The sequence below is a fragment of the Mastigoproctus giganteus genome, chromosome 14 (genome assembly GCF_048544385.1).
Source record: "Mastigoproctus giganteus isolate SK-2022 chromosome 14, ASM4854438v1, whole genome shotgun sequence".
NCBI lineage: Eukaryota > Metazoa > Arthropoda > Arachnida > Uropygi > Thelyphonidae > Mastigoproctus > Mastigoproctus giganteus.
The window spans coordinates 34,394,459-34,416,565 of record NC_143588.1 but is presented as its reverse complement, the minus strand read 5'-3'; the positions used below and the strand labels follow the sequence as shown (position 1 = coordinate 34,416,565).

At 36.7% G+C, this 22,107-nt stretch overlaps 1 protein-coding gene across 3 annotated transcripts in view; it reads right to left on the bottom strand.

Moving 5' to 3' along the window:
* Window positions 1–22,107, bottom strand: part of drk (growth factor receptor-bound protein 2 drk) — a 191,953-nt gene that overhangs the window by 159,973 nt on the left and 9,873 nt on the right. Inside the window, exon 1 of one of the 3 annotated variants that reach the window (XM_090389276.1) lies at window positions 4,906–4,978. The exons of the other annotated variants lie outside the window; for them this stretch is intronic. The gene's annotated coding sequence lies outside the window, so the exon portion shown is untranslated. Of the gene's footprint in view, window positions 1–4,905; window positions 4,979–22,107 lie in introns of those variants that run through there. 3 annotated transcript variants of the gene reach the window in all.

Below are 22,107 nucleotides of genomic sequence, written 5' to 3'. Positions count from 1 at the left end.
AATATTATTCAAGGTTTAGGCCAAAATGGTTATCAAATGAACTAATGAGACTCGTAACAGAGAAGAAAAATGCATGGGATGCATATAAATTATCAAGCGACTCAGAAGCCTATGGCAGATATAAGCTAATCTGTAATCAGGTCACAAAGTAGGTTAGGGAGGCGAAGGCAGATCACGAGATATCCTTGTCAAGAGATGCTAAGAAAACCAGCAAGGATTTCTTTACTTGTATAAACTCTAAAAGGAAGGGGATGAATCTGATTGGTCCACTTGACATCGATGGTTCGACTGTTGATGATCCTGCTCAGATAGCAAACAAACTGAATGAGTATTTTACATCGACATTCACACATGAGGTATTATTAAGGTTTGAAAATGGCAGAAGGTTATCAAATTGTAGCAGGATACTTAATGATTTTGTAATAACTGAGAGCAAAGTGGTGGAGAAATTGTTGAAGTTAAACATTAGAAAAGCACCTGGGGTGGATGGGATCTATCCAGTTATATTAAAGGAGACGGGAAAGCAACTAAGCAAACCCTTAGCCATAATTATGAGAGCATCATTGGACTCAGGGGAGGTTCCCATGGACTGGAGATGTGCAAATGTATCCCCAATTCACAAAAGGGGATCGAAGGGTGACACGAGTAATTACAGACCAGTTAGTTTAACTTCTGTTCCGGATAAAATAATGGAGTCACTGGTTAAAGATGCATTGCAGGATCATCTAGACAAGAGTGCAGCAATAATTCAGACACAGCATGGGAAAGTCTTGTCTGACAAATTTGATATGATATTATGATGTGGTGTCAAAGGAACTGGATGCAAAAAATAATTTTGATATCATATATTTGGATTTCAGCAAAGCTTTTCACACTGTTGCGCATGGAAGACTATTGTTCAAATTGGAGCAGAATGGTATTAAGGGTAAGTTGCTAAAATGGATAAAAGGATGGTTAAGTTGGAGAAGACAGAGGGTGGTAATCAATGGGTGCTGCTCTTCGTGGACTAATGTTATTAGTGGAGTCCCACAGGGTTCGGTGTTGGGTCCACTGTTGTTTTATATATTTATCAATGATATTGATGAAGGTATATCAGGTTTAATGTTGAAGTTTGCAGATGATACAAAGGTTGGCAGGGTTGTTAATGACAGTAATGGCAGTGTGCTACTGCAACAGGATCTAGATAATTTGGGCAGATTGGCTAAGAAGTGGCAAATGAAGTTTAACCTTGACAAATGCAAAATACTGCATATGGGTAGAAGTAACCCCAGAGAAATGTACCAACTTTTTGGTACTACACTTAAGGTGGTAGAAAATGAAAAAGACCTGGGAGTAATTGTGCAGTCAGATATGAAGTTTTCTGAGCAATGCAGACAGGCTGTCAGGGCAGGTCATGTGGTTTTGTCAATGATATATAGGAATTTTGCTAGTAGAGAGAAGGAGGTGATTGTCCCTCTGTATAAGGCAATCATCAGGCCACGCCTTAAGTACTGCGTACAGGTCTGGAGGCCTCATTTTAGGAAGGATGTTAGATTTACTTGAGCGTGTACAGAGAAGGGCAACAAGATTGGTGAGGGGAATGAAGGGATCCTATTACCAAGAGAGGCTTAAGTTCTGCAAATTGCAGTGGCTGGAGACAATCAGATCACCGCGCAGGCACTTGCACGGTGATCTGATTGAGGTGTATAAGGCCTTGAATGGGTTGAGCATGCTGAATTCTGACGGATCCTTCCATTTGTTCAGATTACGAACCTAAGGGGGCATAAATTCAAATTAAGAAAGAACAGACATAGAATAGATGTGCAGAAATTTGCTTTTAGCCAGTGGGTGGTTAATTGCTGGAACAAACTTCCATCTGTCGTTGTGGAAGTTGAGAGGTTGAATAAATTTAAGGAGGAACTGGACAGGTATTTGGAAGGAATGGTGTGATTTTTTTTTTTTTTTTTGGCTGATGCTGCATAAGCTCATACACTTGCTTTCATGCATCACATGCCTCTACTACTACTACTACTACAAGAAATATCTTTCTAAATTCAAAAATTTATATTATTAAGCAAATGCATAATTAAGAAATGCACGGGGGGGGGGGGTTTCTGCTGTTTATACTCCTTTATAACCCAAAAGAACTTAACTACTTATGTTTTGACATGAATACAATCATTACCACATTTAGCAGTTACGTAGGCTTGAGCCACAGCTAACTTAAAAACAAGTTTGTGAGGTACTGCACTCCCATGGTTGATCGCTCTGCTTTTCCTTATAAACTATTTCTGAGTTAATAAAACCAATGTGAGGCATATGCATTGCAACATTCTAAATCAGCAATTCTAAGTGTAGTGTTGTTTTGTTCTTTGCATATTGAAGGTTACTCACTTAAACTCCGTGCCCTTATCATTTTGTAAACTGGAAATAGCTATTCAGTGGGGTTTCAACTTACGATGACATCAACATCCGAAATTCTCAGGAACCAATAACTGATTAATGGGTGGTGCTCTTCGTGGACTAATGTTATTAGTGGAGTCCCACAGGGTTTGGTGTTGGGTTCTCTGTTGTTTTGTATATTTATCAATAATATTGATGAAGGTATATCAGGCTTAGTATCGAAGTTTGCAGATGATACAAAGGTTGGCAAGGTGCTACTGCAACAGGATCTAGATAATTTGGGCAGATGGGCTAAGAAGTAGCAATTGAATGCAAAGTACTGCATATGGGTAGAAGTAACCCCAGAGAAATGTACCAACTGTGTGGTACTACACTTAAGGTGGTAGAAAATGAAAAAGACCTGGGAGTAATTGTGCAATCAGATATGAAGTTTTCTGAGTAATGCAGACAGGCTGCCAGGGCTGGTCAAGGGGTTTTGTCAATGATATATAAGAATTTTGCTAGCTGGGAAAAGGAGGTGATTGTCCCTTCAGGCCACGCCTTGAGTACTACGTACAGGTCTGGAGACCTCATTTTAGGAAGGATGTAGATTTTGCTTGAGCGTGTACAGAGAAGGGCAACAACATTGGTGAAGGGGGGATGAAGGGATCCTCTTACCAAGAGAGGCTTAAGTTCTGCAAATTGCAGTGGCTGGAGACTAGGCACCTGTGCGGTGATCTGATGGGATCCTTCCACTTGTTCAGATTATGAACCTAAGGGGTCCTAAATTCAAATTAAGAATAGATGTGTGGAAATTTGCCTTTAGCCAGCAGGTGGTTAATTGCTGGAACAAACTTCCATCTGATGTGGAAGTTGATAGGTTAAATAAATTTAAGGAGGAACTGGACAGATATTTGGAGGGAATGGTGTGATTTTTTTTTTTTTTTTTTTGGCTGATGCTGCATAAGCTTATACACTTGTTTTCTTGCATCACATACCACTACTACTGCTACTACCACCTTCCATACGATCTCATTTTATGGACCAATGATATTTGCAGGTACTGATATAGCTGGAACAATACATGGGTGAAAATTTTCAGACGCGTGACTCTTGGAACATCACTTGTACAATTGTTTCAGATCTACAACAATCTGAAAGTTAAAATTACCTTAACCAGTGGCAGTGCTGTGTGCTTTCAAGACTTTAAAGCCAGCAGAGGCTGGTTCAAGCACAAGAATCCAGTGGTGATAAAAAAAAGTAGCTGAGACCTTTAAAATTGAATTCCAAGAGTTTGTTGATCACGAGGGTTATCTTCCCCAGCAAGTTTTTAACATTGACGAAACTGGCCTCTTCTGGAAGAGAATGCTCAGGAGAATGTATATCACTAAGGATGAGGCTAGGTTCCGTGAATGATAGGCTCACTCTCCTGCTGGGTGTCAATACCTCTTGAGATTTTAAGCTGAAGCCTTTGCTTGTGTATCATTCTAATAATCCCTAGAGTATTTAAAGAACAAAAGATCGACAAAGGCATCCTGGGAGTGTTTTGGTGCAGTAACAAGAAGGCCTTGGTATGGGATGTCTTCAATGAAGGCACTGCTCCTGCTGGATGTGCCAGGCCATGATACCAACTTTGTTCAATCTCTTGAGGCCCAATTTGACTTTGTTCAAGTCAAATTTTTGCCACCCAACGCCACTCCTCTTTTTTAACCAACGGACCGGCAAGTGATTGCAAACTTCAAGAAAATCTACATCACGAAAATGTTCGCAAGTTGCTTTTCAACAACCTCTGGTGAAAATGCTGTCACCCTCAAAGATTTTTGGAGGTCAAAGTTCAACATGCTGGACTGTGTGAGGCTGATTGTAAGTTCTTGGAATGATGTTTCCATCAGGTACTTAAATTCAGCCTGGAAAAACATTTGGCCTTTAATTATTATTAACGTTGATGGATTTTAAGATGATGATGCTTTGACAAATGACATTGTCACTTTTGGTAAATCAATGGGTCTGGAGGTTGGCGAAGAGGATGCGGAGGACCTTATTGATGTTCATGGGCATGAGCTAACAACAGGGGAGCTAAAAGAGTTGGAGAAAATTACGGAGAGTGACACAGGAGAGGAAGAAAAAGACACCCAAAAAGTGTCAGCCAAAGAGCTGAAGACTCATTTCTTGCTGGGAGCATTTAAGAGAAGTGGTAAAAAAACACTCCGACATTGAAAACACCGAACTCATGATGGGTAAAATGGAAGACTAAGTCATTTCTTACCTCAGGAAGCTACAAAAAACTTTGTCAAAAACAGCCCACTCTGGACAGTTTCTTTGCCAGTAGCAGCAAAGACAAAATACGGAAAAGACACCTGGCACTTGATGTAGTCCCACAACCACCACGATGCCACCATTGATTTCATGAGCTCTGCACTTCAAGTCTAAGGTAAATGTTAATTTAAGTTTGTTTTTTATTTTAAGATGTTTTATTTATTAAATAATCTTTATAAAACACGCTTTTTAATGTAAAAATGAAGTATAACAAGGGGAACGAATTACCATCGGATGTTGGGTCTCCACTGTACTTTCATGCTACATCTTATGATTACATGGTTTCTTCTTATTTTGAGAACTAATATTTGTAAAATAATAAGAGGAGTTTACCTCAGTATAAAAGAGAACTAATAAAAGTTTGGTTTCATTGAAAATGAAGAGTAAAAAAAAAAAAAAAAAAAAAAAAACAAGAATTTTATATTAAAAATTTTTTAATTAAAATAAAAAGTTACATATAATAATTAATGCAGTGTATTCACAAAAAGTGTACTCTACGAGAAGAATTTTAATAAAATTAATATTTTTTACAGAAATAAAAAACAAAGTTGGAGAACTGTTAGGTTCCACTCACCATGTTTTTTTTATTATTCAGGGTGCACTTTCTGCAGGCCCTTAAAGGCACGAACACAGTGTGTGTTTGCATTCTAGTGATAGTAACCTGAGTAGGGCAACACTGACCTGTGCGAGACAAGCTTTCATATGACAGCAAGGTGAAAGTCATTCAGAAGCATAATTTTAAAAACATGAATAGACAGTTTTTTGTACCAGCGACCAGCTTTTTTTTTTTTCTCTCACATGGACAGTAACAGTTACATATAATAATTAATGCAATGTATTCACAAAAAGCATACTCTACAAGAAGAATTTTAATAAAATTAATATTTTTTACAGAAATAAAAAATAAAGTTGGAGAACTGTTAGGTTCCACACACCATGTTTTTTTATTATTCATGGTGCACTTTCTGCAGGCCCTTAAAGGTGTGAACACACACACTGTGTTTGCATGCATGCACACGCACAGTGAGATAGAAAGAGAGACAGTTATTAAGCACATTATGCCACATGATATTTATTGATGTGGTGAAATGCTCTCTTCTCCCCCTATATATATACAGTACATATAAAAAGAATATTTCAGGAACTGTCACTGTCAATATAATAAGCATATAAATCAAAATACACATTGACAGGTTCACTGCTGCTTATATTTACGAGGGTCCTTTCTTTAGTGTAACGTAATATTTTCTGAGAGTCTGATTCAATATCATTCTTCAGTAAGTATTTTTAGGAATCAAGTGTCTTTTTTCACAAACAAAAAAAATTCTTGCATATTTCCATCACTGGCATAGAAAATGAGCTTTGTTGAATGCATGTTATAGTTTTTGTCTTTCCACTCAATGTGAAAGGCCTGGACTCAAAAATCCTGGGAAGATGGTTTATGCCTCTCTCTTTTTTTTTTAAATACCATGGTTGAATTATTTATGGCAAAATCCATGCAACCCTTGGGCATTGGCATGGGCTATATGTTTTTTTAATTTGTAGAAACTCCGATTTTTCCTCTGGAAAAACCGGCAAAGAGACCATAGAAAGTATGCAAATTTAGAGATACAATACACTGATGCAATGCAATCTTAGTTGCTTTGGCAAAAAAAAAAAAAAAAAAAAAAAAAGCACAAACATTTTGAATAAAATCAGGTTTTTAATATAAGAAAATATTTCTAGTTTATATCAGTTATATTACATACTCAAATTAATTTTTATTTTACTCTAAGTCTTTATGGAACTCAGTTGAAACAAAGCGCTAGCTTTTCTGAACACTTCTCGCAGTAGTATGTTCTACTTTCCTTTTGCCAGACTGATAGCCAAGATGACATCTTTTCCACATGTCCGTTTGCATTTAGAAGGAATTTCACAAGTGTGAATGGAATGTTCTTTGGCATTCTAGTGATAGTAATCTGAGTAGGGCAACCCTGACCTGTGTGAGACAAGCTCTCATATGACAGCAAGGTGAAAGTCATTCAGAAGCATAATTTTAAAAACATGAATAGACATTTTTTTTGTACCAGCGAACAGTTTTTTTTTTCTCTCTCTCCTTTCACATGGACAGTAAGCCATCATTTAGTCTTTATGATCTACTCCAGACACATATTTGTTATATTCAGTAACAATTTGGGCTTCATTTTTGTTTGGCTCTCTTGTTGCTGAATCTACCATTTCGTGTTTGAACTCAGTAGAAATTATTAGAATGTCGCTATTGTCTTTATATTTTGAAACAGTTACATAGTTGGCATACCTGTATATACTTTCACTTGTTTTCAGCATTGCTGTTAAAGTCTTTGAAATTTTTTTTTTTTCTTTTTCTGTCAGCATGTAATTTTCCAGTATAGTATGTGTTGGTCTGAAGAACCGTAAAAACTATCTATACATAAAGAATGCCCTACGCACAACGGCCTCCACTGTTGTTGTTGTTATTTGGTTTTTAGGAGCATTAGCAGCTAAGGCCATATTGCTCCGGGAATATGTGGTGGTCATTTCCTGACCTTTCCGCATCTCCGTATTTGGTGAACGGCCTCCGCAATCAAGTGGTCAGAAGTGGGAGTGCAGCAGCAGCACACGCTCTTTGAGCAGACCGAGGTAACCCCTGACTGCTAAATATGGTCGATCTGCCAACCCGCACTGGACCAGCATGGCAGATTATGGTCCATTTCCCTCAACGTGAATGGTTGAGGAGGCTTTCATTCTGCAGTGGGTTGATAATGGCTGCAGTTTACTTTTACTTTCACACATAGTTTCTCTTCAATAAGTTTCAGCACAACATTTGGCAGGCCCTTTTCCTCCAAATTCACCAGATGCTCCTGTGTATACTAAACACTTGTTTGGCTCCATCAGCATGTACAGTTTTATGTCTTACTTGGGTCATTCACTTTGTATGTATTGTCTGAAAAGTAGATGGCATCACCAGAGAATCATGGATTCATTTAGTAACAGCTGTTTTCCCAATAATATATTTTTAGCATTGTGCCATTTAGCTGATGCAGTAAAGACCAGATTTTATAAAGACAGTCTGCAGGCTGTTGGACATTTTGGGAAAAGTGTAGGCATCTCATTATTACTGTTTCCCCTCAGGAATGGCAAAAAGCACTTTATTGAAAATAGTGGGTCATTTTCAGTAATCTTGGATTATTGGTGCACAAATTGTCCCTGTATGAAGAACTAATCTGAATAAAATTTTTGTCTCCTCCAAGCTACTATGTTTCCATGTATTTATTCATGAGCAAGTTTTCACAACTGTTTTACATTTTATAGTGGCTACATAAATGTTGGTTTTGTTCACAAGCAACTGTAAAAATTCAGCAGTTGCTAGCAGCTCAAAATAACTAATTGGATTATTTCTCTGGGGCACTGGAACAAGTAGGCATTGCTATTTTGTAAATGGAAAGAATTTCATCTATGAAGAATCATCATTTCAAGTAACACCGGTATCTGTTGTTTGTAGTGTTCTAACATCAACAGATGCACCTGAACTAGATTCAGAATCTGCACCACTTTAATATAATTCTATTTAAGTATCAGGTGACATATTATAATGTTTGTTGTTTGTTATTTAGGAGCATTAGCAGCTAAGGCCATATTGCTCCGGGATATGCGGTGGTCATTCCCTGACCTTTCCGCATCCTCTGTATTTGGTGGTGACGGGCTCGAACCCCGGTCTAATCAAGAAGCGTGTGCTACGCACTGCTGCTCCTTCCCACCTGGCTACGTAGGCGCCTGACATATTATAAAGAACCAATTCAATGTCATCAGCTTCAACATGCTATTCAACCCTGTTTGTTTTCCCAACCTGGGGATCCATTATAACAACCTCTTAGGGTAAAATTTTTATTGGAAAACACTTTTTATACAAAGTTTTATCAGCAGACACACACCAAGGATGATGTTTTGTTTTTCAGAAACTAAAGAATTAAATTCATGCATAATCTTCAAAAAATTTACCATTTCTTTTTGTGGAAGACACTAAAGTAGATAAAATAACTGCAGAACATATGAAACTGTGAACCAGGTATACAGCTTTTATAATGCTCTCTAGACAGTGCAACTGATGCTAAGTAAAATACTAGCCATAATATAAATAGCCCATGTTCTGCCAATGTGCTGACATTGCTCAATTCTTCACTTTGTGTACAGTTCCTTTTACAGTGCTCATTTATCAAATGCAACTAAATTGATGCATATGCACATTCAGCCAGTGAACAGGTTAAGGGAAGCAACATTATGTGTAGAAACATTAATAATTTATAAAAAAAAAATCCAGCAGAGCGAAATATGGCTTTTGTGGATTTGGTGAAACAGACGAAGAACTGTATATAGGGAACATTCTAGAATAAGACATACATTCTGGTGTGTTCTAGGGGATTATATTCTATACACAAGGTTTACTGTTAGACGAATGGGAACCCTTGTTACATATTGTTTTTCCTATGCACACTGAATGCCTACAACATTTTAAAATTTCCAGTACTATTTAAGAATTTCCTTTCTTTCATCAAAATTTAATTGTGTGTCTCCATCATTTCTATGGGTTTCAGCAATACGAAAAAAATAAATAATACAAATTGGTCATCTAATTCACAAATTATGGATTGCTGAAATGTGTATACATAATTTTGACTCACTATGTATGTACGTAAAGTGGGTTCTTTTCAAACTTGCTGCAAAAGTTTGAAAAGAATCCACTTACTGCAATTTCTTTTTCAAAATCTTTTCCTGTACGGGGCCATATTCAAAGTTAGATTTGTTTTGCAGGCTGCACCGAGTGATTCGAGAAAAATTAGTGTTACATGTAAAAGAAAGTCTCTATTTTCATGTTGCCGTTTTTTATTTTCAAGCTACATAATATGTATATATTATATAAAAAATGCAAATTCCCAATACTTTTAAGTGCAACAAATCTATATGACTGATTTATTTTTTAGATTTTATTAAAATTATAAAAATATGACTTCCTTTTTTTAAAAATACTTTACTTTTGTTTAAAAAAATTTTTACTTTTGCTTCAGAAATTTTACAACCTGAAAAGGATCACTGATCTTCAATATTAAGGTGAATCAATAAATACAATCATACACCTAAAACTGAAAATATTCGAAATACTTTCTTAAGTACAATACACTTACTGAATACATTTACTGAACAAAACTTAACATTTAATGAGATAATTAAGGCTGAATATTTTTAGATAATTGTTCAATGTTTAGTTTAAAATTTTTGACGCCAATTCTCAATACAGAATAAAGATGCTTCCTGTATTCTGTATCTTTTTAAATATTTATTTGATTTCATGGGTGAAAAAACTTGCTTACAAACATATGTTAATCCGAACAAAGTAACCATTTTCGTGGCATTTTATTTTATTAGGGGAAAATCTTCAGATGGGAGTGCCTTGTAAAATTAAAGTATTGTGGTTTATTTTCGCAGTCAATATACAGGTACCCCTCGTATAACAGGGTAGTCAGGTTCCTATAAAATCTCGTGATCACAAGAACGTAATTACAAAAAGGGTGATTATGTTCCAAACACTAACAAAAATACAACAATGTTAACAAAACTAACAAAAATACACCATTCTAGATTTCATGGTGTATCTTCTGCTCTCTTTAAAAAATCATTAATCTGGGTTTTTGTTTTTGCTTGATAGATCTTTGTGAATTTCATTGTATAGAACTAAGTATTTTTGAAGCTCCCTTTTGAACTTTGTGCTCCTTTCAATCGAAGAATCTGCATTCAAAAAATAATATTCTAATTGCTCGGCTAACTTTCTGCCTTCCCTTATACTTTTTAGTGTAAAATTTGGGACTTCAGAATTTTCATCTGCGCTATCATCATCTGAATTTATTTGACTTCCCTCCAATACCATTTACACCAAATTCGCTTGGCCAGCCTCTTTTTCTACCAGTACTTCTTCAACATTTTCAGTAATCATACTTTTTTTAGGAGCATCGGCAACTAAGGCCATGTTGCTCTGTGTATACAAATTGCGTGTGTTCTGGGGTCGATTTTCTATTTTGCTGGACGAAAACCCCAAGTTTCTGGGAGAAGAAACCATGCTAACCTTGTCTGAGATTGAGTAACTCACCCATGTTATGAAAAAGACCCATAAAAATTCCTCCGTTGGTAGAATCACATCCCACCCACACCAGGTGGGATGCGATTCTACCAACTGTGCTACCCACGAGGGCTTCAGCAGTCATATCATCAAATCTTCCCCTCCTACTGACTTAGCAATTTCTACTATTGCACTGATTCAGTTTTCTGCATCAGTGCAATAGTAGAAATTTTTGATCATATTTCTTGAATGAACTGAATCTGGCCATACATTTTTCCAACACGAATTTAATGTTGAAGGTTTTACTTCTTTGAGCGATAAAGCTATGATTTCAATACAGTGCACAATTGAAAAATGTTTCCATGCCTTCATCACTTCAATTTTTCACCAGTCAATTTGGAATAAATTTTTTTTCCAAAATCTATTGTAACAATTTTCTGATATAATGAGTTTCTAATGGCTAAATTAAAGAAGTTGTACTAGGTGGTAGGACCATTACTTCAACGTTTAGATTACTTATATCTTTAGGATGGCCTGGCACATTATCCAATAGTAATAAAACTTTGACATCTAGATTTTTCCACAGGTTCAACAAGCACAAATTCAATAGTACAGAATCTAACATGGGGATTTCCCAATAATTTTTTTTTTGCATAACAATTAGTGAGCCAAAAACAGGGATTCACAAAAAATAATGGAAACGTTTAAAAATTACATCCAACATAATTGCAGAGTTTTCCCTGCACAAAAGCTTAAAAATACTGTGCTATGCGAGGGTTGCTCCAATTCTCTAACCACGTTATATAAGTACTGTGTTAAATGGGGGTTGCCTGTACTTATTTTTGAAGCATGTTTTGGCTTGAAGATCAATAATTTCAAGTTGCAAGATGGGATTGTATTTTTCGTGGAAATAAATGGGTTCTCAAACAAGCTGATGTCTTTTTCATGGAATCTTATATCAGCAAATCGACTTTCAGACTAGTCAAAAAGTAACTGTAATAACATGAGTCAATGATTCTTTGGAGATGTGTTGTTTCTCCTTTAGCTCGGTTAACTAAACTGTCATTCAAAGTTAACTAAATTGTCTTGCTCAATTTGGGATTAAAATAATAACAACTTATTCTGAAATGATTTGATGTCACCAAACAAATCAGCCTAATTTTCCTTTCCCTTGTAGTTTTAAATTAAGAGCATTTAAGTGACTACAAATGTCTGTATGAATTTCAAGATCAAGCAGCCACTCCATATTTGATAGTTGTTTTATTGGTTTCCCTTTTTCTGTTATAAAAATATCAATTTCACAACGTAGTTTAAAGAACCAATGTAATACTTTTCCATGACTAAGGCATCTCACTGCACAATATAAAATTACATCTTCGTATTCAGCTTCAATTTCTGAAAGAAATCGTAAAACATTGGGTGATTAAGGCCATGTGATCTTATAAAATTTACAGTTGAAATAACCACATTCATAACGTGTTGGAGGTTCAATACTTACCCATAAAGAATTTCTTGATGCACAATGCAGTGAATTCCAATCGAAGTTTCAGCTCCGATATCTATCATTTTCTTGGTTATTTTACCCATAAGCCCAATGTTTTTACCAATCATATTTTTTGCACCATCAGTTGGGACTCCTACCGAGTTTTTAATATTTAATCCTAACTTTTCAATAGATTGGCAAAAAATTTTCAAAAAGATTTTCACCTGTAGTTATTCCTCTGTAGATCAGCTAAACCTTCAGTTGGCATAAAATTATCATTAATTCCAGGTATGAAGATAAGGAGTTGGGCTGCGTCATTTGCATCAGTACTGTCATCCAGTGCCACACCAAAATATTTCATTTGTTTTATGTTTTCCAAAAGTTGTTCAAACAAATTCTTTCCAATATCTTCTACTCTTCGCACAATTGTTTGTTGAGACAAATGTCTTGTATCATTGTTCATTTCTCTGTACACATTTTTTCACAACTTTTAACAAACACGCTTAACAAATCATTAATCACCATCACTGAATGGTTTCCTTTCAAAAGCAACCAAATGTGCAACTTGATAACTGGCACTTGCAGAAGATAAATTTCTTGACTGATACGTTTTTAGTGTGTTTTGTTGTTTTCCTAATTCGTTTTGTAACTCTGAAGTAACTCACAGTTTTTGTAACTCATAGTGTCATTTTAAAGTATATTCTTTGAAAACTCACAGTCTCCTTACATACCAAACACACTGCTTTTTCGTGGAAATCAATGAATAAATAGTCTTCAGTCCACTTTTGATCAAAAACATGACACTTCAAATCGATTTTCCTCTTTTGGAACATTTTTCAGGATGATTTTTTAAATTCAATACAAATTAATAATAATTCAATACAATGAGCAAGTTATATCAAAATAGGAGAATTTCACGATATGAAAAGGTTGATACGTACATAACTGTATTTAGTGAACTTATGACGGCACTGAACCACATGCACACATGTGATACAAGTTGAGATGGACCAAACCAAAAACCAAACTATTAGTTTTAGGTTGACCAAGTAATTAAATTCATCTGCCATGCATTGTGTATTCTGTCTGTAAATTGCATGTGTTCTCTGGTCGATTTGCCTATTTTCTTTCTTCAAGGTACTTTCTCTCCCCCCCGGTAACCGGAGTTACCGGGGGGGGGGGAGAAAGAACCTTGCTATCTATGCTTGGGTCCGACTAGCTAAGCCATGGAGTGATAGTCGAGCCCGACACTTGCATAGCTGTACACGCAGTGTACTCTCTAAAACACTGTTTTAGTTTACTTTCCACATGGGCTGTATAAAAATTAATCGGGGCCGAACCTGGCCCACGGGCTGTAGGTCGGACACCACTGACATATAGGGAACATTCTAGTAGGTTCTAGAATAAGATGTAGATTATGGGGTGTGTGTGTGTGTGTGTGTGTGTGTGTGTATATATATATATATATATATTTTTTTTTTTTTTTTTTCTAGGGGATTATATTCTATATACGTTTACTGTTAGACGAATGGGTACCCTTGTTCCATATTGTTTTTTCCTATGCACACTGAATGCCTACAACTTTTCAAATTTCCAGCACTATTTAAGAATTGCCTTTCTGTCATCAAAATTTAATTGTGTGTTCTCCATCATTTCTATGGGTTTCAGCAATACGAAAAAAGAAATAATACAAATCGATCATCTAATTCACAAATTATGGATTGTTGAAATGTGTATCCATAATTGTTGACTCACTATGTACGTACGTAGTAGTAGTGGCATGTGATGCAAGAAAGCATGTGTATGAGCTTATGCAGCATCAGCCAAAAAAAAAAAAAATCACACCATTCCCTCCAAATGCCTGTCCAGTTCCTCCTTAAATTTATTCAACCTATCAATTTCCACGACAGATGGAAGTTTGTTCCAGCAATTAATCACCCGCTGGCTAAAGGCAAATTTCCGCACATCTATTCTACATCTGTACTTTCTTAATTTGAATTTATGTCCCCTTAGGTTCGTAATCTGAACAAGTGGAAGGATCCCATCAGAATTCAGCGTGCTCAACCCATTCAAGGCCTTATACACCTCAATCAGATCACCGCACAGGTGCCTAGTCTCCAGCCACTGCAATTTGCAGAACTTAAGCCTCTCTTGGTAAGAGGATCCCTTCATTCCCCTCACCAATCTTGTTGCCCTTCTCTGTACACGCTCAAGCAAATCTACATCCTTCCTAAAATGAGGCCTCCAGACCTGTACGCAGTACTCAAGGCATGGCCTGACCATTGCCTTATACATAAAGTGGATTCTTTTCAAACTTGTTGCAAAACCTGAAAGTTGGTTTGTGCTTTCTCCAGCCAGATAGGATTTGGGCAAGACCTGTACACAGCACACTGTTGACTGTTTCATAAGTTATATGAAATTAAATTGGGGTCCTTCTCCCAGTTGAATTTCATATAACTTATAAAAAGTCTCCATTCATTCATTACATACTAAATATAATTTTTTTTCAGTGACTGCAGAGAAATACAACGAAATAAAAATGAGGACAAGAGAAGCACATTAAAAACTGCTACCAGAGACATCCTGTTTTTGTTATTTGGAGCATTAGCAACTAAGGCCATATTGCTCCGGGATATGAGGTGGTCATTCCCTGACCTTTCTGCATCCTCCGTATTTGGTGGTGACGGGCTCGAACCCCGGTCTAACTGCTACCAGAGAAGTACACATTCTAAACTGCTACTACTCTGGTAAGCAAGTATTTTACTGCCTTTTTATAATCGTCCCAAGTATTGTTTATTTGAGTACTATATATGTGTCACCCAACAACTGTATAATTCAGTTTAAAATGGGACCAACACAAATCTGGCAATTAATATTTCTTTTTTCAGATAAAATTTGTGTGGAAAAAAAGAAATTCATTGATTTTCAATAATTGAAAAGAAATTATTGACCAACATAAATCTGGAAATTTATACTTCTTTTTCAAATAAAATTTGTGTGGAAAAAAGAAATTCATTGATTAAATGTAGTTTTAATGCAGTATTGTTATAGATCTGTGCATGCTTTGCATATATTTTATGCAAGACTTGTAAATGTGGTGTCTTTTGCGAAGAGATACCACATTCATGAGTAACTGTAAATATTACTGTTGAAATTAAATGAAAGAGCTTGGAGAACTTAAAACTATAGAGTTTTATTAAATCTTCTATAAAGTTATAATCTTAATTAATTGATAAGGGGATAACTATAATTTACTTTTCACTTCTGTTAATCACAGAATACAGTTATATAATTATTCAGCTAGAGCTTGAAGTACTGTTAACTTTCATATTAATTTGTCCAGTTCAATAGTGGCTTATTATAGCAGCACTCACTTCAAAATCTGTGATTAAAATTTGAAATTCGTGGGAAGTGAAATGTGAAAAGAATTTAAACTATATAAAAACATAGCCTGAGAAAGGAGAAGTGCACTACTTTTCCCAGGTTGCCGTCTGTAAAAGAAAGATCCAGAAAGGATCTTTCTTTTACAGGCAAACCAAGTATTCATTTCCCACAGATTTCAAATTTTAATCACAGAATAATAAAAAAATTAAATTCATTTAAGAAAAAATCGAATGTACCTAAAATGTAACGTGCTGTGTACAATGACTTTTTAATTAGGAACTGCATGAGAATTATTCGAACTCTCATGAATCTCATCGAACTCTTCCTAGTTAAAAAAAGAATTTTAATTTATGAAATCGGGATACTGGTATTCCAAAAAAACCCACATTTTTTGGAATAAATTTTGATGACAATTAGGTGCAATAAAGTCAGGAAAAAAACAAATAATTACTTGAATTAGGTTTTAAATCAAACTTTTATTACACGAAATTATTGCACATCATGTGGGCCAACATAATGTCATATTGATCGTTTTAGAATAACTGTATGTTTAATAAATATTCTAGCAAAAATTATTAAACACAGTTATTCTAAAAGGAAAAAAAAAAAAAAAGCATCTACACACTACCTGTCCGAATAAAGTGAGCTCTTAAGAAACTCAATAGTGTTATCATTTAAACTGGATCTAATTCTGATACATATTTAATTAGCAGCAGAAAACATCCTTTTGGATTCTGTGTTGGTTGGTGTTTTGTACTGAGATAGTAGTAGACAAGCTGCAGTTTAACTCCCCCCCCCTAGTCCCTTCAAAAAATCTTATTTCCTTTTTATCAAAAATAAAAAATTTTCTCTTTTGACTTTCCGCATTAATGAAAGAAAGGGACTGATGGTTAAGCTTGGTGAGGAACCCAATTCTAAGTTGTTGTTGTTGTTGTGGAGGTTTCGTGGCGCATAAGCAACTTTGGCTATAATGCGCCTATTCATTTATATTAAAGGAAAAGGGAAAGAATCGTACTGCCTGAAATGTCCTTAATCAGAAAAGATTAAAAATTCTAATTTGCTTCAGAAAACGGAAGAATTCAGATATATTTGCCTTGTCACCTATCAAATTCTCTAGGGTTATTGGTTGTTGAAGGATAATCAGTGATTGCAGGGTGGAAATTCTGTCTTGTTTATAATAGGGGCAGTCAGTGAGAATGTGTTTAACAGTCATATTTATATAGCAATGTGGACATTGTGGTGGATCATCTCCTGTCAGTAAATGAAGATGGGTCAGGTAAGTATGACCTATTCTTACTCTTGAAAGAATTACTTCTTCTCGTCTTGATGTCCGGACACTGGAGGGCCAGATTTTCGGAACCTGTTTAATCTGAAAGAGTTTATTATTCATTTGGGAATGCCATAGTGCTGTCCATTCTGTTAGGCATGCAGCATGAATCATTAGTGCATAGTCTGAGGCTGGGACAGGGATATTGGTGAAATCTAAGCTGGTTGGATTTTTTGCAGCTTTATCAGCCTGTTCATTGCCTAAAATACCAGAGTGTGCTGGTATCCAGCAGAAAGCGACCAGCTGGTGACGTTCTTTAATCTTTAGTAATAATTTTCTAATTTCAGTTATAACAGGGTGAAATTTATCTGAGGAACTACACTGATTGATTGATTGAGCTGAGGGAATCAGTGTAAACTACTGATTTTAATGAGCAGTCAGGAGGGAGATTTTTTAAAGCTAGTTTAATTGCGAATAACTCAGCTGAGAAGATACTGAATTCAGGCGGAAGGGCTGCTGATACAATTGTATTCGGAAACACTGCAGCTGCTCCAACTTTTGAATTTGATTTAGAGCCATCTGTGTATATTGGTAAAAAATCAATATACTTTTGAGTGTGAACAGCATGAACTTGTCTGATATTTGATGATTGCAAAATATTCTTTCCCCACTTACAGAGGAAAGTGTCACAGGTCGGTATAGGAGTTTGAACCCATGGTGGTTGGGTACAAGTGGCTACTTGTTGTACGGAATGGATGGATATATTCCAAACCTGCAGTAGTTCAAGAAGGCGATGACCAGCTGGTTTTACTATGCTAGGTTTATTTCTGTACAGATTTTCTAATGGTGGATTGAAAAGATATGGCTGAATGGGATGCGAGGCACAACTTTGTATCTTGACAGAATACTTTAGCAATAGCAATTTCCTACGTAAAGATAGTGGGGGTTCATGAGCATCAATGTAAAGGCTATGTGCTGGCGATGTTCTGAATGCGCCAAGTGCAATCCTCAATGCACTGTGTTGTACTGGATCAAGCCAGCGTAAAGCGCTCTTTCTGGCAGAGTCATAAATGGGAGCTCCATAATCAAGACGGGATCTGATTAATGCCCTGTATAATCGAAGAAGGCAGGTACGGTCTGCACCTCACGTTTGTGCAGATAAAGATCTGAGTATGTTTATCTTTTTTAAGCAGGCAGTACGTACTTTTTTGATGTGCTCTAAAAAATTTAGCTTGTTGTCCATGATTAAACCTAGAAATCTAATGTTACTAGTAACTGGGATGGAAATATTAGAGATGTGAATTCAGGATCCAGATGAAATTTGCGTTGTCTACAAAACTGGATAGCAACTGTTTTCTGCTGTGATAGCCTATAGCTGTTAAGGTTGGCCCATTGCTGAATTTTATTTAATGATATCTGAAGCTGTCGTTCAATAGATCTCATATTTTGGGAATGACAGGAGATGGCAAGGTCATCCGCATAAAGGTAAGTTTCTACAGTATTTGGAAGTTGTTAGTGATAGAATCTATTCTTAGGGCAAAAAGAGTGGCACTCAGTACTGATCCCTGTGGAACACCTTCTTCCTGAATGTAAGTTGCAGAGAGGGCATGTTGGTATCGAACTTGAAAAGATCTAGTGTGTAGAAAATGCTTTATAAATATAGGAAGGTTGCCCCGCAGACAAAGAGAGTAAAGGTCTCTTAGTATGCCATGCCACCAGGTGGTATCAAAAGCCTTCTCTATATCTATGGAGACCATTACTAGATGTTCATGCTTAATAAAGGCATTACGAATGGCAAATTCAGCCTTAACCATAAAGTCCAGGCATGACCTGTTTTGACGAAAGCCATACTGACTATTGCTCATTAACTGTTCTGACTCAATGATCCAGACGAGTCTACAGTGGACAATTTTTTCTAGAATTTTGCTGAGGCAGCTTGAGAGGGATATTGGTCTATAGCTATGGGGATTGGTTGGATCTTTTTCAGGTTTTAGGAATGCCAAAACAGTAGAATGATGCCAAGAAGTTGAATAGATATTTTCTAGAAAAATACGATTGTAAAAGAGCAGAAGGAGATGCAATGCTCTGTCATCAAGATGTTGTAGCATGACGTAATAGATTCCGTCTGGTCCGGCAGCACCATTGTGGGCTGTTCCGATAGCATGTAAGAGTTCGGAATATTGTAGGGGTTTGTTATACGGCAGAAGGAGAGAAGTTTGGAAGTTAATAGAGTGCTGTTCTGCAGTGTTTTTAATTCTCTGGAAAAGTGGAGTATAAGCTTCTGTCGCTGAGATTTCAGCAAATGTGTTGCCCAAAGCATTTGCGATATCTAAAGGTCTAGATAGATCTTGCCCATTACAGGACAGAATTGGTGAAGATACGGTAGGGAACTTACCAGAAAGCTGTCTAATTTTTTTCCATATTATTTTGGTGTCAGTGTTTTTGTTGATGCTTGATGCAAAACGGATCCAGGATTCTTTCTTGGCTTGCCTTTGTATGAAGCATGCTTTTGCCTTTGACTTCTTATAATTTATTAGATTGGGTGTTATTGGATATTGCCGAAACAAATTCCCGGCTTTATTTTTTGCTTTTTTTGGCTTTTGTGCATTGCTCATTCCACCAATAATTATAATGCTTACGAACCGAGGGATTTGATAGTGGTATCGTTTCTTTAGCCACATTTAGGAGATGTGACGTGATGTATTTTGTCACATCATCGATAGGCTGGAGACGGATTTTTTCCTCATCAAAAGATATTGATGACCGGAATTTTGCCCAGTTTGCTCGGGCAAATTTCCATTTTCTGCAGGGTTGAGCTGGAGGAGTCTGTGCTATTAATAGGTTGCATACGATTGGGAAGTGATCACCCATTATATCATTTAAAACATACCACTCTATGGTCGGGACCAGTAATGGGGAACAAATGGAGAGATCTATGGCTGAGGTATGTCCATTTGGGAGCTGAACGTGAGTGTGTGTGTGCCAGTATTGAGTATGGTGAGGTTTACTGCCTCTATTAGGCTCTCAATGAGTCGAACTCGTCTATCTAATTTAGGATCGCCCCATAAGGGGTGGTGCCCGTTGAAGTCCCCTAACATACAGAGAGGTGGAGGTATCTGTATAAGATCTTCAAGATCTTTTAAACAGTAGGTACGGTTTGGCTGTAAGTAGATTGATACTAAAGTTATTTCAATATGGAGCGTTATACACACAGCAACAGCTTCTATTTCAGTTTGAAGTGGAATATGTTTAGTTGGGATCACTGAATTTATCAGGATTGCTACACCACCATGGGCAGCATTTGCTGTATTACGATCCCTTCGATAAAGGCAATAGTTCTTTATCGAAGGAGAAATTTGCAAAGTTAAGTAAGTTTCCTGAAGACAAAGGGCAACTGGAGAAAATCGATTTATTAGATCTTGGATATCGACTGTATTGCAACGAAAGCCTCTGCAGTTCCATTGTAAGATACAAGGCATTATTTGTGTTTAGTTGATGGAGCTGATTCTGACTGCTTTTTGAAAGTGACTGGTTTATGGCGTTCCAATTTGTGTTTGTCTTTTTTTTGGAAGACTGGCCGACCAGTGTCCATTTCTTCTTCTTCGGCATGGTTCTCTAAAAGAGGATCTTCCTCTATAGCTGTACCATCTGTGTCCATGGTTGTGTCTCGAATATTTTAGATTATATTTGAATTTGTAATACATGGTGTGGTAGCACTCATTGGAGGAGGAGTTTCCGCTGGTATTGTAAGAGGAGTATTATTTGCTTGGTCTGAGAGTTTGGGTTGTTGTTTACGTACATTTGGTTTTTCCTCAGAGAGGACAGTTCTAGCCCAATCTGAAATTGAAATATTAGTAGGAACTGTAACATTAGTTTGAGTAGAGACTGTTTGGTATTTTTTAACTGCATTAGCATAGGAAATATTTTTATTCATAGTAGGTGCCACTAGTCTTCTCGCTTCTGGGTAACTCACTTTGTTCTCGACCTTGTATTTTACAATTTGTTTCTCCGTTTTCCATTTTTCACAAGTTCTGGAATAGGAAGGATGATCACCTTTGCAATTTGGACATATCATTTTAGTAGTCGTACAGTCACTTTGTATGTGATCCGAGGAATCACAGTTGGGACAGACAGGAACTCCTCTGCATACAGTTTGTGAGTGGCCATACTTTTGACATTTAAAACATCTTAAAGGATTGGGAATGTACGGGCGGATACGGCAAAGTAAATAACCTGCTTTTACAGAGGACGGTAAGTTGGGCATATTGAACTTGAGAATAATGTTTCTAGTTGGGATAAGTTGATTATCTTTTTTAGTCATTATACGTTTGGCTTGAATTACATTTTGTCCCTGCAGCTCTTGGGTAATTTCTTGCTCTGTGACATTTAACAGGTCCCAACTGGATATGACACCCTTAGATGAATTTAGGGTTGCGTGAGGAGATATTTTTACCGGAATGCCCGCAAAGTTCGTTAACTGTAAGAGTTTCTCCGAATGCCTGTGGTTCGTAGTTTCCACTAGCAGGTCTCCTGATTGTAATCTCTTGACAGTCTTAGGAAATCCTGCAATACCTTCGAGATGTTTTTGTATTACGAAGGGAGACAGTTTGCTCATTGGCTGACTAGTAAGGGAGTGGAAAATTAAAAAGGATGGGCAGGGTTGCTCCATCTGATTAGTCTTCTGTCTCTTTGGATGGTCATTTTCTAAGTCGTGATTGGGGTCATGATTATTATAAGTGTCTGTTCTTGAGCTCGAAGGCTCTAACGGTGGATAATTATTTTTATCCATAATGGCTCCTTTTCGCCCTGGGGGTTTCTCCTTACCACCCAGGTTATCGGCCCCGCCACGGGGAGGCAGGAGCAGTGCCACTTTGTGGCCAAGAGTAGAGTTAGTACGGTTAGTAAATCTAAATTAAAGAAAAAGGTGATTTCCTTCTTCTGGGCTCTCTTCTTATTTCTTATAAGAGACTAGAGCTACTTAACAGAAAATTGAATAACTGCAAGATAAAACAAAGGAAAACTTATTCGCTGGGAAGAAAAACGCTTGATATACGCACAATAATCACTTGGCCACGGAAACGCTTGGCACCCGGGGCCAATTCTAAGTTGTGGGAGGGTTATTTATTAATTTTTATTCCCTCTACCTTAGTATCACCATCAGTGGCCATTGTTATTATTTTCATACAGCAA